The sequence below is a fragment of the Rhinolophus ferrumequinum genome, chromosome 11 (genome assembly GCF_004115265.2).
Source record: "Rhinolophus ferrumequinum isolate MPI-CBG mRhiFer1 chromosome 11, mRhiFer1_v1.p, whole genome shotgun sequence".
In the NCBI taxonomy this organism is placed as follows: Eukaryota; Metazoa; Chordata; class Mammalia; order Chiroptera; family Rhinolophidae; genus Rhinolophus; species Rhinolophus ferrumequinum.
The window spans coordinates 839951-854810 of record NC_046294.1 but is presented as its reverse complement, the minus strand read 5'-3'; positions in this window follow the sequence as shown (position 1 = coordinate 854810).

Sequence of the window (14860 nt, the reverse complement as noted above, 5' to 3'; positions counted from 1 at the left end):
CAGTCACAGTGGATGAGGGCCCACCCCCACTGACCTCATTTTACCTTAATCACCTGTTTGAAGACCCAGCCCCACACACATTCTGAGGTGCTGAAGGTAAAACAGGTGAATCTGGGGGGACTCTGTCAGCCCAGAACAGTCAGCGTCTCAGTGGGGACCACCCTTCCTGACAAGGGCAAACTGCCCCATCCAGACTCCACCCCTCTCACCTGGCCCTACCTTTTCTTTACTCCATAATAGACGTCACCTTCTAGCGTCTACTCTATATTCCCTGCTATGTTTATCATCTCTAGTTCATCTCCTCTCGGAACTCAGCCCACGAGGCCGGGTCTTTGTTGGGTGTCTGGGGTGAGTCTCAGGGCCAGAGCCCAGCCTGGCACACAGCAGCTGCTGAGTGACCACCTTTCCTTGTCAGCCATGTTCTTTCGCAGGATTGTCTTCAGGGACTACAGGAGGTGCAGGCATCCATGACTGTGCATTCTCCAGAACCAGCAGGATGTATGGAGAAAGAGAAAGACTTGTTATAAGGAATTGGATCACGTGACCCCGGGGGCTGACCAGTCCCAAGATGTGCAGTCAGCAGGCTGGAGGCCCAGGAGAGGGACGATGCAGCTCCAGTCTGAAGGCAGGAGAGGACGGACGTCCCAGCTGAGCAGTCAGGCCGGAGGACTCCCTCTTACTCGGACGGTCAGCCTTTGTTCTATCCAGGCCGTCAGCTGATTGGACGAGGCCCACCCACAGGGGGAGGACGGTCTGCTCCAGTCAGTCCACTGATTCAGACGTTACTCTCACCCAGAAACACCCAGACACACCCAGGGTCACGTTCAACCAAGTGCTGGGGGCCCCCGGGGCCTGTCAGGTTGACACATAAAACTGACCCTCATACCGTGTAAGATGTAGTAATGCCTCCCACTTATGAGCAAGGATGCGTGGTTTTCTCCACTTGAACTTGCATGTTTTGCGGGCCTCTCTGATCATTTTCCTACAGGAAACCTGCCCACGGAGGGCCGTGAGGGCACGGGGCACTGTGTTTCATAAGCTTTCGGACCCATATCACCACTGTGCCCTCCGGAGCAGTTGTGCCAAATGGACTGCTCGCTCCCGGTCACACTCCATTGTCACGAATGCTGAGGAACCACCTCTGGGCACCCTCGTGGAGCTGGATCCTGTTTTGACACTTGGCGATTTTAATACACAGCAACAGCTGTCTTTGTTCGTGTGCCTGCTCACTTACTGACGAGGCTGAGCGTTTTGGTTTTGGTTCTCTTTACGTTTTTAGTAACCATTTGCATTTTTCTTTTGAGAGTCACTTATTCGTGTCCTTTGCCCATTTTTCTTCTGAGACGTTCAGGTTTTTCATATTGATTTGCAAGAGCCCTTTTTGTACTAAACATATTAGCATTCTCTCAGGCACGCATGTTGCAAATATTTTTCCTGAGCTTGTTATTTGACTTTCAATTTTGGCAATGGTGTTTTGCGGGCTAAATACATTTTCGATATTTCTATCGTCAGGCCTTCTAAGCGTCCCTTTTACGATTCCAGCATAATAGAGACCTACGGGATTGTCTCCAGGTCAGGCTCCTCCTGCTCTCGATGCCCTAATCTCTGAGTCATGTTAGTTGGTGTCCCATGAGACCCAGCCTTGGCTCATTGGACCAAGGAGCCATCTGCTCATGTAGGGCCAACTGGGTTCTCCCTTTTGATAATTTGGGACTGGGACCCAAAGGTGCCCCCCAGGCAGTGTTGCCCATTTGACCAGAGGACACAGAAGCCTGGGAGCTGTGAGGGTGGGGCTGCCCCCAGGGGTCTTGAGGTGATGGCAAAGCCAGATTACAGAGAAAGAGGGAAAGGAGAGGGCTGACAGGGCCAGGTGTGGGCTGCAATGGGTGAGGCACAGAGTGGACGTGGGTGGAGACAGCAGCCCTGTCTCTGAAGGCTCCTGGGCCTGCCCCCGACCCTGGCCTAGGAGGGCCCCTGTCCTGTGTCCTAAGTCACTTCCCACTGAACTCTGTCTGGTCTTAGGTAGGTCATTTGCCACAACAAAGTCTTGACCAATTCCCTCCAGGGGCACAATTGCTGGAGGTGTGTCAGGCAGCCTTACTACCTGTTGTCATCATGGAAATACAAAGCTTTGTGAACAGCCAAGCCCTGCTACCTATCACCCCGTCCCGCTCAGCTCACCCTGGGAACAACCCCAAGAGAGAACTCCAATGTCTTCCAGCACAGCGGGCTGCTGGTCACCAGTTCCTGGAGGTGAGGACCAGTGAAGAGGGAGCAGGAAGCAAGGCTGGCTTAGGAGGTGTGTGCCTGCCTCTGACCAGGAGGGTTGTCCTGCGAGAGATGGAACCCCAGGACCCCAAGACTAAGGGGTGCAGGTTCCAGGGACGACCATCTGGCCTTAGGACACAGAAAGACTTTGCAATAATTCAGAGGTGGGGTGCACTGTCCTAGGGCCCCAGGAGGCTCTGAGCCCCCCAGCTTGGTTGGGGGTCAGCACAAGGGTGGGAGGGGTGGAGGCCCCCAGAGTATAGGGAGCTCTTACTCTGGGGGGGTTAAAACCCAAGGCCGCATGGCTTTGCTCGGCTCTACCTGGGGTGGAGGGCGGGAGGCAGAAGCACCTGCGTGCTCCCCCGCTGCGTATCCCACTAGCACCTGAGTAAGAAGTGAGGCGGGGTTGGCGGAGGGTGGCTGCACCGTGTGAATGTGCTGAATACCGCTGAACTGCACACTTAAAAGTGCTTCACATGGCAAATTTTATGGATGTTTTTACCTCAATTAAAAATTTTTTTTAAAAAGCCTGGGAAAAGATTGGGGTCATATTCTTAAAAGTGGGGCTTTTGTTCCTTCCTTCCCCTCCCTCCCCCCTCCCCCACCGCGGACTGTCCAGGGGCTGCGCCGTGATCGCGGGGACTCGGTGCCCATGGATGGGGGGACAGCGCAGGGAGCAAGGCCGGGGCAGCCAGGCGCCCCCCACCCCTGCCCCCGGCCGGCGCGAGTGCGAGGAGGAAGGAGGGCGTTGTTCCCGAGCGGGATCCCCAGCCCTGGCCGGGTGTTTTTGGAGCGTTAATCCGGTTCCTCGAAAGCCGGCGCAGCCCCGCGCCCCCTCGGCCCTGGCGCGGGAGCTGAAGCAGAGCGTCCCGCAGGGGACCGCGCGCCCCACGGCGGAGAAGAAAGGGGAAGCGGCCTCGCCTGAAATCACACTTATCATGCGAAGGCAGTAAGTGCGGCGCCGCAACCGCCCGGTGGGGGCGTGTTTTCTTCTCCCTCGGGTCCTTCTTGATGGAGGACTGAGGTGGAAAGGAAAGGTGCCCCCAGCCGTGGGCAGAGAACCCTCCGCGTGGAGGGCGCGTCCGAGGACAACGCGCACATCAACGCTCGCGGACGCCTGTGGGCCGCTGAGTTGTGCCCCAATGTGCCACGTGTTTCAGTGTGACTGTCTTTGTGCTGACGCGTTTAATAACCTATGGCTTGAGCCCCTGGAGAGCCCCCAGCCCCAGAAGTGCTGCCGGGACTGCAAGGACCAGCCCCGCCTCCTGTGCCCTCTGCTCCTGCCTCCTGCTGAGACCATTTATGTATGTTTTCCATTTGGTTTTCATTATTATTATTATTTGTTTTTCGGAATTAAGAGTAGTCCATCAAACATCCTCTCTCCCCCAGAACTGGGTCACATGTCTGAGAAGCACAGGCAGAGAGCTTTCCTCAGATGTGCGGGAGAAAAATACCTAATAATGATGTTGAATGTTAGTAATTAACGTTAATATAACTCAATGGATTGAGCCAATTTTCCCTGGAATTTGCCTGTTTCACGAGGTAAGCCTGCGCATCTCTTCTCCACACTCTGGCAGCTGCTAGATTCGCATGTTTGCAATGTTAGTGCTTCCCCATGAAATTGGTGTTTAGTAAGGGATTTTGTGTTGGTTTTGTTCCAGAACCCCACGACCTGTCACTTGGCCTGGACCTGACAGACTTGCCGAGTGACGGTGTGAGGCCGTGTGGCTTGGTGTCTGTTACCTGCTGTGCTCTGGGTTGGCTCCACCCCATCACACACTTGCACACGCGCTCGCACACGGGCTCACCAGGAACACTTGAGTCCTTTCCCAAGGTCCCCGTGTCCCAGCCACTTCTGGGGGTGAGCCACACAGCAGGTGCCCCCGCCCCGCCCCACGCGCCCGAGCAACCCATGCACTTTCAGGAGGCAGCCCAGTGGTGGGAGCCCGTGGGGGGTGGGCATGGGTCTCTTGGAAGGGTTACGCTTGGGGATTCTTGCTGGTCACCGGAATGTCACACCGTTTAGGGCGGGGTGCAGCTGTTGGAGTCCCATGTCACTTTCTTGAGCACTCGTGTCTTTGTGGAGAGAGACATGGCTGGGCCTCGTGAGAGCACTTGTGGGGCGTGAGTGGGGAGCTGGGCACAGCTCTGGGGGCTGGGCTGCCAGAAGGCTGATCCTGGGAGGGAGGGGGACTGGTGCAAGGAAGATGCCTCACTGGCCCCTCCCCCGCATATTTGCTGCTCAACTCCGCTTGCCACAGTTCAGATGTGGTGGGCAGTGTAGGGTGGGTGACGACCCCTGACCCCAGACTGCGGCTCACAGCGGAGGTCCTCCTGCACTGGTGCCTCTGGGGAGCCGTGACCCCACTCAGTGCTCTCCATGCTCGGAGCTCCCGGCTCCTGGGCCTCTGTGTCCCATCGCCATGTCTCCGTGTCCCCCGCCCTTGCTCTCCCCTTCTCCTACTGAGCCCTTCTCAGTCTCCTTCAGGGCTCTCCTGCCACTTGTCCGCTCCTGTGGGTGCCCTGGGATCTCTGGTCCCAGGCTCCTGGACTCTCCTGGACAGGCCCCTTGGTGAAGACTCCAGCCTGACCTTGTCTAGGTCCCCGACCTGATGGGCCCATCTGCTCCCTGTGTCCCCGTCCCTGACCCACTGACTTGTCTGCCCGCCCCCACTCACTGGCCTTGGTCTGTACCTGCTCGGGGCCCCTGTGAATGAACCCACAGCCGAGTCTGTGGAGATGACCCAGGGTGAGGGCCTCAGAAGGCTCTAGCAGACCAGTAGGACACGTGGAGACTTGCCCCAGGGGCAGCAGTCCATTTTTGGGTCAGAGCCAGGGCTATGTGCAGTCCCAAGGCCCACGCCCCTCAACGACAGGCCACACAGCTCCAGGCAGGTGATTCTCTCCCTGAAAGGCCATCCCGCCCAGTGCTCAGTCAGACCCCATGGTCACTGTCAGAGCCCAGCCACTACATAGGCCTGTGGGCTGGGGGTCCACAGCTCAGCTCTCAGAGGCGGGACAAAGGCGGCAGCTGGGGCACTGAGCCCGTCTCGCCAGCCCGTCGTCTCCCCGTCAGGCCAGATGGAGCAGGTGGGGACCTCAGGGACTCCCGGCCTTTGTGCTCTGGGCCCAGGGACAGCCACAAATCATCCATCAAATTGAAGGTCCCTCATTTAAATTCTAATTGGAAGAGACAGGAGGCCTGGTGCTCCCCTGAGCCTGCCCTCCCGCCTCCCCCTGTGGTGGCTGCCCTGCCGGCTGAGAGCTGTCCACACCGGGGTCCTCAGGCCCCACGAGGCAGGCGGGGCACACGAGTGAGGGCTTTCCCGAGGAAACTCAACCCGGGCTTCTGGTGGCTCTCCCAGGGACTCACTTGAATCGTGCCACCTGCCACAGGAGGAGCAGCACACTGCCCCGACTCCCGCTGAGCACTCTGTCAAGGGTCCCTGCAGGTGTGGCACTTTACGCCAAAGGATCACCCAAATATTTCTAGCCAAAATCCTAACTCAGATCACTCAGACCCCCCCTGCTGGGCCCGGTACTGGCTGGAAATGAGGGTCAGGGGGACAGAAAAGTCGCAGACAAGTCTCAGCTTTCTTTTGGCCTAAACAGCGGGGCGGGTGGTGCCTCCATTCACAGAGATGGGGTGAGTGTGCCCAGGGGTGAAGTTGCGGCTGAAGACACCCACTGGGAAGTTAGTGACATCCATCAGTAATTGCGATAAAGCTGATGGCACCTAACCTTCTGAGCACAGCACACACCAGCTACTCTCCTCAGCATTTAAACATATTTACACCCTGGTACCAATCCTGTGATGGAAGAGCTGTTCCCATCCACAGTGGAGAGATAAAGACATGGAAACACTGAGCTGCATAGAGGCTGCCGGGATGTTTTCACGTCTGTTCCACACAAATGCCTTCACAGGTTTCCCTTTTCAGTGGGTTCCTGGCTCTTGCAGCATGGTTGCTTCTCCGTAAGAACTTTGTTACCGACTCATTGACTCAGTAAAACAGGGTCTGGAGTCTTGATTGCGGTTACCTAGAATTTATGAATTCACGTAGGAAGAAGTGACTTCTGTCCAAGACGGGGTCACTCTGTCCAGGGCAGGGATGTCTTTCCACCTGCTCAAGCCTACTGTGTACCTCCCCCATCAGTGGTCCACTGGATGATCAGTGGTCATCCAGGGGTTTCTTCTAAGCTGCTGGTGCCAATTCTGCGGGTTCTGACGCCGGCACGTACACAACCTTACTGCAAAGTGTTAGCAGAATTCCAGGCAACGGTCAGGACTCACACTCCCTCCAGGTGGCCCTCTGATGGCCTTTTGTGAGACAGGTGTGCAGGGGCTGCACTTGTCCCGTCAGACCCACGGGAGGGCCTACCAAGATTTCCATGTGCTGGCAGTGACCACATGGCCACATGTCACAATTGCTGCCAAGGTGACAGTGATCATAAGACAGCATTCACTGTGACATGCAGCCCGACTTCCCACTGTTAGGAGGTGAAAAGGACACTCCTAGGAACTGGCAACACAGAGCATGTCCTGAGCCATTGCCCCCTGGATGCCTCCCTCTGCTAAGAAACTAAAAGAGAAAATCCGTGATCGTCTCAGCAGATACTGAGGATGCGTTGGGCAAAACCCAACATGCATTCATGATTTAAAAACGACTAGCAAACTAGGAGTAGGAGGAAAGCTCCCTAACCTGACGTTGTGCTGAGGCCGGGAGCCAGCAGACACGCCTGTGCTCAGCACTGGGGGCCTAAAAACCCAGAATGATGTCATTACACATGATGCAATTGCGTACAGAGGAAATCCCCCAGGCGGCTGGTTGGCTCAGTGGTTAGAGCGCAGTGCTCATAACACCAAGGTCGTTGGTTTGAGTCCCACATGGGCCAGGGAGCTGCGCCCTCCACAACTAGAGTAAAAACAACGGCTTGACTTAGAGCTGAGCTGCGCCCCCCCCCCCCCACAGCTAGATTGAAAAACAACGACTGACATCCTGGAAAAACACACTGTTCCCCAATATTCCCCAATTTAAAAAAAAATTAAAAATTAAAAAGAAAATCTTTAAAAAAAGAAAAAATCCCCAAGGGCCAGTATAATGGCTGAATTGGGTCCCTCAAATTCCCGTTAGGAATCCTGACCCCAGCACCTCAGGGTGTGACCTGATTTGGACGGAGGGTCTTTACAGAGGTGAACAAGGAAAATGAGGCTGTTAGAGTGGCCCCCACTTGAATAAGACTAATGCAATAATGAGAAGAGGAGCTCAGGACACAGGCACACACAGAGGGACGACCCTGTGGGGAGATAGCTGTCTACACACCAGGGAGAGAGGCCTCAGAGAGCCCCCAGTGTCTGTGGTTTAAGCCTCTGCCACCGCCGGCAGCCCCCAGTGTCTGTGCTTTAAGCCTCTGCCACCGCCGGCAGCCCTAGCAAAGTAATTCACACTTCACTGATAGCAAATCAACATGCAGCGTGGAGTTTCCATTGGGAATGATGGAGAAGTTCTGGAAGTGACGGTGGTGATGGTGGCACAAACAGTGTCAGTGTACTTAGGCCCCTGAGCTGTGGGCTCAGAAATGGCTAGGATGCCGACTTTATGTTATGTCCATTTTGCCCCAGGAAAGAAAATCGATATACAGAAAACAATTGTTTGCACGTCAGCGGCAAACCACTGAAAATAGAATTTGGAAACTATATGTAGAAGGGCATCAAAAATGTCAAAGAACTAGAAAGCTAGCAGAAATGGATAAGAGCAATACCGTGAAAACTTACGACATTTGGGGGGAATTTAAAGATCATCGCTAAACACGGAGAGAGGTATCCTATTTGTGGATCAGACCACTCTGTGCTGCTAGCGTGTCAATTCTCCCCCGATTCGCCCTCCATGTCTGACTCCAGGTTTTCACAGAAGCCTCTGTGTCTAATAAAAAGGGGCATTGCTGGAGGCTTCCAGCCTCCTGACATGAAGGAGTTCCCTGCATCCCTGCCTTACGAAGCTTTGTCTTCACCTTGAAGCTCTCACGCACTGAATTGCATTAATAGACTTCCTAGCCCGCACGCTGAGATAAGTCCCGCTCCCACTGTGACGTGTAGAGCTCTTCTTTTAATCCCTCACTCACTCGCTGCAGTCTGTTTGCTGGTGGTTTATTTAGGTGAGCTCAGGAGCGTCACTGTCTACTCCTGCAGGTACATGGACGACACAATTCTAAACAACATAAATGCGGCCGCTGCGACCGGGGGACAGCAGGCCAGGGCCCCTGGGACATCATGTGCTGTTCGTGAAGTTTGTGGAGTGAATGTGCAGGGCGCTTGCAGCCGCCTTCTCATGTGCTGCGGTCCTGTGGTCGTCTCTCCACATAGAGTACCTGCCTGTTGCCTTTCTCTTTTCCATCGTTTATTTCACGGGAGCTTCTGCACGTTAAGTTCCACCACGGCCAGGTTCAGGGTTCAACAGTGGCCTGCTGGCGCCTGGGAGCTCGGGCGCAGGTCTGCGAACCTGTGGGAGCTGCCCTAGCCTAGGGGCCCGGTCTGCACTTGCTGGTTTCACGGTCCTCACCCAGGGGACCCACCGCAGAGCCACATAGAGAAGAGCATGCTTTTCTGAAATCTGTGTGTGAGAGAGTAAAAAAAAGGAGAGGAAAGAAGGTTCTGGAAGAGATCCAGCAGGAGAGCTCTTCTTGCCTGCGGCAGAGGAGGGGCTGGGATGGGCTAGTACCCTTGAACTTAGGCGTCTGGAAAGCATGCAGGGCTGAAACTGGGGGGCACCGGGATGGGGAGGGGAGGGGAAAGGAGGGTGGGGAGGGCTGGAAAGGAGGCTGGTACCCGCAAGACCAGCCTCACCAGGGCGACCTGTTCACTTACAACCAGACAGGGACACAGGGTGGCTGCGTGTGGTGATGTACCAGGCCAGGAAGAAAAACCAACACCCTGCTTGGCTACAAAGCAGCTTTGCTCCCAGAGATCCTGTGGTTTGGAACGTCCCCCTCCGTCCCCCTCCGAACCTCTCTGAATTAGTTAACACTTCAAAAATTCACACCTGATGCTTTGCAAGAGAGGCTATGTATAGGAAGTCTGGGTTTTCGCAGATTCTCTTGAAAGCGCTAAGGTCACTCTAGAAGGTGGCTGCTTTACCTGTGTACATGCCCTGTAGGGGGCGTCTGACTTTTGTATTTCCTTGGGCACACCTGTAACATGCTCCTGGGGGCGCGGAGAGAGTACGGGGCTCTGACACATACTCCCAATATCGGAATCCATCTCTCACAACTCATTCATCTCTGCATCCACTCACTACCTGTGTGAACCTGGGCAAGCGGCTCCCGGAGCCTCAGTTTCCCTGACATAGGGCTGAATGGCTCCTGTGAAGAGTGGAGGGCATTGTAAAATCCCAGTGTGGAGCCTGGGTGCCGAGCGCTGCTACTACACAGGTTGGCTGCGTGATTGTCACTCCTTCAGCAACACCCCCTTGGTACCTGCAGCAAGGGCCTGCGCTCATCTAAGGTGTGACTCAGAGATGACCAGCCTCTGTGCGGGGGACGGGGGATGAGGGACGAGGGCCACGACAGAGGCACGGTCAGGGACTGGCTGTGAGCCCACATCCCAGGGAGCAGCTAAAGCTGCCCAGGAGTGTAGAGGGAGCCTCAATACAGGAGGAGCATGGAGCGGGCCCTGACGTATGAATAGGAGTTTTCCAGGCAGCAGGTGGTGGAGAGGGACTCATAGGCAGAAGAATCAGGAATCGCATTTCTTTCTGTGCCTTGAGGTGAGTGCTGGTGGCAGTGATCTGAGACCTCCCTGCCCTCCGATGCAGGCATGGGCTTCCCCGACATGCGGCTTTAGCTGCAGCCCACGAAACACAATGTGTCGTGTTTTTAGCTTCATTCCGTTCAAAATGCTATCTAATGTTCCTTTTTATTTCTTTTGTGCTACATGGGTTATTTGTTTCCAAACATTTGGCGGGGGGATGGTGGTAGGGTTCCAGATATCTTTTTATTATTGATTTCGAATTTAATTCCACTTTGGTCAGAGAACATAAATGGTATGATATGAATCACTGCAGGTGTTTTCTGGCCCAGCGTGTGGTCTGTCTGGATAAACGGTCAGCGTATACTTATGGGGTCCACTTAGAGGCTGTGGGGTGGAGTTCTCCGTCGATGTCAATCAGACCAAATTGTCTTGGTCTTGTTCGAGGTCCTGCCTGCTGCAGGATGTCAAGAGAAGGTGCTGAAGTCCCCAGCCGCGCTCTGCACTCGCCTCTTCCACCCTGCAGCTCTGCCAGGTTTTGCTCCCAGGATTCCGAAGCTCTGCCACGAGCGGTATGAACTTGCAGTGTCTTTAGGTCCCCTTTAGCATCTTAAAATGCCCCCCTTTCTCCCTGGCACTATGAAATCAGACCTTCCCGAGTACACTAGCCGATGTCTTGCTCTGACGCTGGGTGTAGGGACTGCTCCTGGCCATGTGTGGGCCACCTGTCTTGTGTCTATGATTCTCTCACACCTCGGCAGCTGTGTCCCCAGCGAGTACTGATCTGTACCCAGCCGAAGACGCCAGGAGGAGCCTCTGCAGACGGCACTGCTCTCCCGCGTGGCTCTGTCCACAGTGGTGGCCTCGCTGGCAAGCCTGGCTGAGTGTCCTCTGATCAGGGACACCACTGCTTTCACCTGGGTCATGCCGCCTGGAAACTCACCAGGCAGTAAGCAGCGGCAGTCCTTGGGCCCCTCACTTGTCTCCTGTCTCACGGGGACCACTGGCCTTTGTTGGCTGATGTCCAGTGTCTTGGAAATGGCGGCTTCATATACTCGGTGTGGGTTTTAAAGATGTATCCAAGCTGTTCTGCAAACACCTGTTTCACTGCATTCCAGTGTACACCCCTCAGATTGTACTTGTTCACTCACTACAGATGAGTGGTCAGGCTACCGACTTCTGCTACACAAATGGCTGTGCAACGAGCAGCCTCCCTGCATCCCCTTGAGGACCCGTGGGAGGCGTCCTGGCTTGGAGCCACAGGGCACAGGCGTGTGCTCCACCGAGAGCAGTTGCCTCCGCCCACCATGTGGCAGCTCCCAGCCCCTCGATTCTCACTTCTGCATTTTTACTATTCTGAGGACGTGAGGTGGTGTCTCGTCATCATTTTATCTTGTTATTAGTGAGTTTGAGTGCCCCTTCGTATACCTGTCAAACTTTGGGCTTCCCTGTTTGAATCGCCAACTTAAACATCTGTTCACTCGTCTGTCTGGTTTCCTCTTTCCTCGTGACTTGTGGGAAGCGTTTATGTCGTGGGTACCGATTACCTGGTGTTAGACGTGGTAAGTGTTTCACCCTTCCCCTCTGTTACCTCCGTCTCTAACGTAGGCAACAGAAGCTCGGCTGCCATTGGATAGTAGTGTGACTTAAATGACACAGTATGTGTAAAGCACTTACAATGACACCCGGCAAGATGAAGCACTCAGACATGTGGCTCATGTCAACTATTATTCAAGGACCCCAAGTAACAGGTGCACAGAATGCCCATCCAGGGCTCTGGGTGCGTAGGGTGCTCCGTGACCACTGGCCTGTGCCATTATGAGCTGGAGCCCAGACACAGGAAGGGTGAGGGCAGTGGGACTCCCATAACAACGTGGAAATGGACTGGACTCGGTGATGACTGCACAAGTGGTGACATCACTCAGGTGACACACAGGGTTGGGTGTCTGAATGTTGGCACCGGGTCTCAGAGAATGTAGGCAATGAGTTGGAGGAACCAGTGTTGAAGTTAGGGTTCCCTTTATAGTCGACTCTCAGCAGAAATACACTGGGCTGGACCCCTGGCCTCCAGCATTGTTTCTTCTTTAATTCTCCTGCCAAACGTGTCTTCTCTGCCCAGCTCTGTGGCCATACGGTTCGTCCTCAAAGCTCCGTGGTGTCGGCTCATTGTTACACCTTGCGGTGGCCCCAACGCCCACTCTAGGTTTGAAACCCCCTTCTCTGGCCCACCTAACTCCCATTTTCTCACCAGCTCCCTCTGCCTTTCTCAGGGATATTTGGTCAGTGCCCCGAGTGTCAGGTCGCCCTGGTATGTAGAACACCTTTATCCTGCGCTTGGCTCACCGAGCGGCTCTCGTCATCATACCTGTTACCTCCCAACTCCTCAACTCCTGCTCAGTGCTTCTCAACAGATCAGAGAGGGCGGTGACAGCTTTTCTTGGCTGTATCCTTTCCAAACATGGCATAGATTATTGAATTCATCAAGTATTGATTGGATCAATTCCATCAGAAATTGCTTTTTTGTTTGGTGTTAAGGTAGGGGTCTGATTTAAGTTTTTCTGTAAGTGTAGCCAATTGTTTTAGCCCATTGATTGAAAGTAATTCCTGTCCCAACTGCTCGGCAGTGCCAGCACCCTCATAAATCAAGTATCTGTATTTCATCTCACTGGTAAATTTGTCTATCCCCATGTCAGTATCAGTCTCAATTACTGTAGTCTCATAAGACATTTTTATTTCTCCTACGACAGTTCCTTTCCATCTCCTCCTCCTCCTTCTAGAATGTGTCAGTTATTGTTTTGTTCTTTCGCATTCATTTCAGAATCAGCTTGTTAAATTTCTTCGAAAAACCCTTTTGGAGTTTTAATGAAAATTTCTTCTGTAGGACAATTTGGGGGAGAAGTGACAGATCTGAGACGTCCTGTCCATGAATACGGTATGTAGTTCTCATTTTATTCAGGTCTCCTTCAATAACGTTTTATAACGTTAACACTTTTGCTCACTTTTTAAGAAGTTTTGTGTCCCTTCTATTCTTTCGTTGCTCTTTTCAATGGTATTTTACAAAACTGAATCCTTTGGTTATTGCTGGTAACTAGATGCATGTGCAGAAGTGTCTCCATTTGCCCTCCCTCCCAGGTCCACGCTCCACCTTTCTCTGCCTCTCTCTGTGCCCCGAGGAGCTGACGTCTACAGGCTGCACCACTGGGCTGTGTTCAGGGGAGACACTGTAGGAGGAGACAGGTCGGAATGCCTCTTCCTCAGACCCCACCTGCAAGCCTGCGGTTTGGCAGGTGGCCTCCTCCCTCTGCATGGCCCACACGTCAGCCCAGGATGCCTTTTCCTGGCTACTGCTGCCTCTCTGTCCTTTTAAGACCAGGAGTGGTAGTGGCTTCCTGAAGCTCAAATTTCCTCCACGCTTCAGTGTCTTGCTTGTTCACTTAACTCTGCCCTTCCCTTATAAACAGTCCGTTTATTAAAATTCCTCCAATTATCTTTCTGAGCATGCCATCTGTTTCTTGCTGGGACCCTGACTGATACAGTAATTGCCACCATAAGTGTCCCCAGAAACCGACTCTCCTAATAGGATTCTAGAATTGGGTTGCTTATATATTTGATGAGCATGTGGATAAAATCCTTGCCAGAGGGAAGTCGAGCCCTGGGGATCTGTGTCATGCAGTGGTATCCCAATCCCTCAAATGATCTCCAGCGGTGGCCTGGGACGTGGCGCATGTGGAGGGCGGACAGATGGGAGGTCAAGAGGCTGAGACACTGAGCTGCTTTGGCAAAATGGTGATGACACAGATTGTGCCGTGGGCTGTTTACTTCAGAAGACTCTGGGAAGTGGACACAGAGGAAAAGGACAATTCAAGCCTTGGGTGTGTCAATGCTGTCCCGTCAGACCACCGGGAACACACCTGTAACTCAACAGGGTGGGACTGTCACTCATTGCAGCAAAGGACAGCACACACCGCAGGGAAGCACAGGGTGACGTGTCAGAGGGCATTAGAAAGGATCTGGGCTTCTGTCAGTGATTATGGGGGAGCTTTGAGCAAGCAGGGTTCTGCTCTGGATCAGGTGCTGTCAGAAGCAGGGGTAGCCTTCTTCATTCTTACCTAGGAGGGAAGACTAGGGGAAGGCTCAAGCTGGAGTTGGTAAGCAGCAACAGCCATACCAGCCAGGAAAGGAGATGTTAGTCTTTTGGCGTGGAGGCTGTCATGTCGTCTGTGTTCACACATGACCAAGGAGCCATCATGGCTTTGTATTGATGCACTGTGGTCACAGTGGCCCCGACTGCTCTGATGTTTTGTGAAACTGCTTATGTTCAACAAAACAGAAGGACCAGCAGAAGGCAGGCCTTTTGCACTTCCTTCTCTGATGGAAAATAAGTCTCTACGGAGGGGAACCTGGAACGAGTGGTGGAAGAAGGAAGCTACGATCGTCAACCTGGGCCTCATCACAAGTACAGAAGATGGAGAAGCTGCAGACATAGCTTCTGTTTTTTCGGTCATTTCCCCTAACAAGGGGCATTGGTAGGTAACGCTTCAGTCCTTGCTTCACTAAAGACTTAGACGACATCACCCATGAAGATAAGGTCGTGCACGGGGCCTTGTTTCTCCTGCCCTGAACACCCATCTTCCCGAGGCCTGTGAAGCACGGCAGCCCACAGTCACCTCTCCTTTAGCTTGACTCCCACTTTTACAAAGTATACATGCAAGTGCTCCTCCCCCCGGAGGATTTTGGGTCAATCAAGGGCTTTCGTTCTCTGGCCCCTCAATCCACAATCCCCCTCACCGGGGAGGCTTGCACATTGGCAGGAGGCTGTCCATCCGTGGCTGGTATCGGGACCCTCCTTCT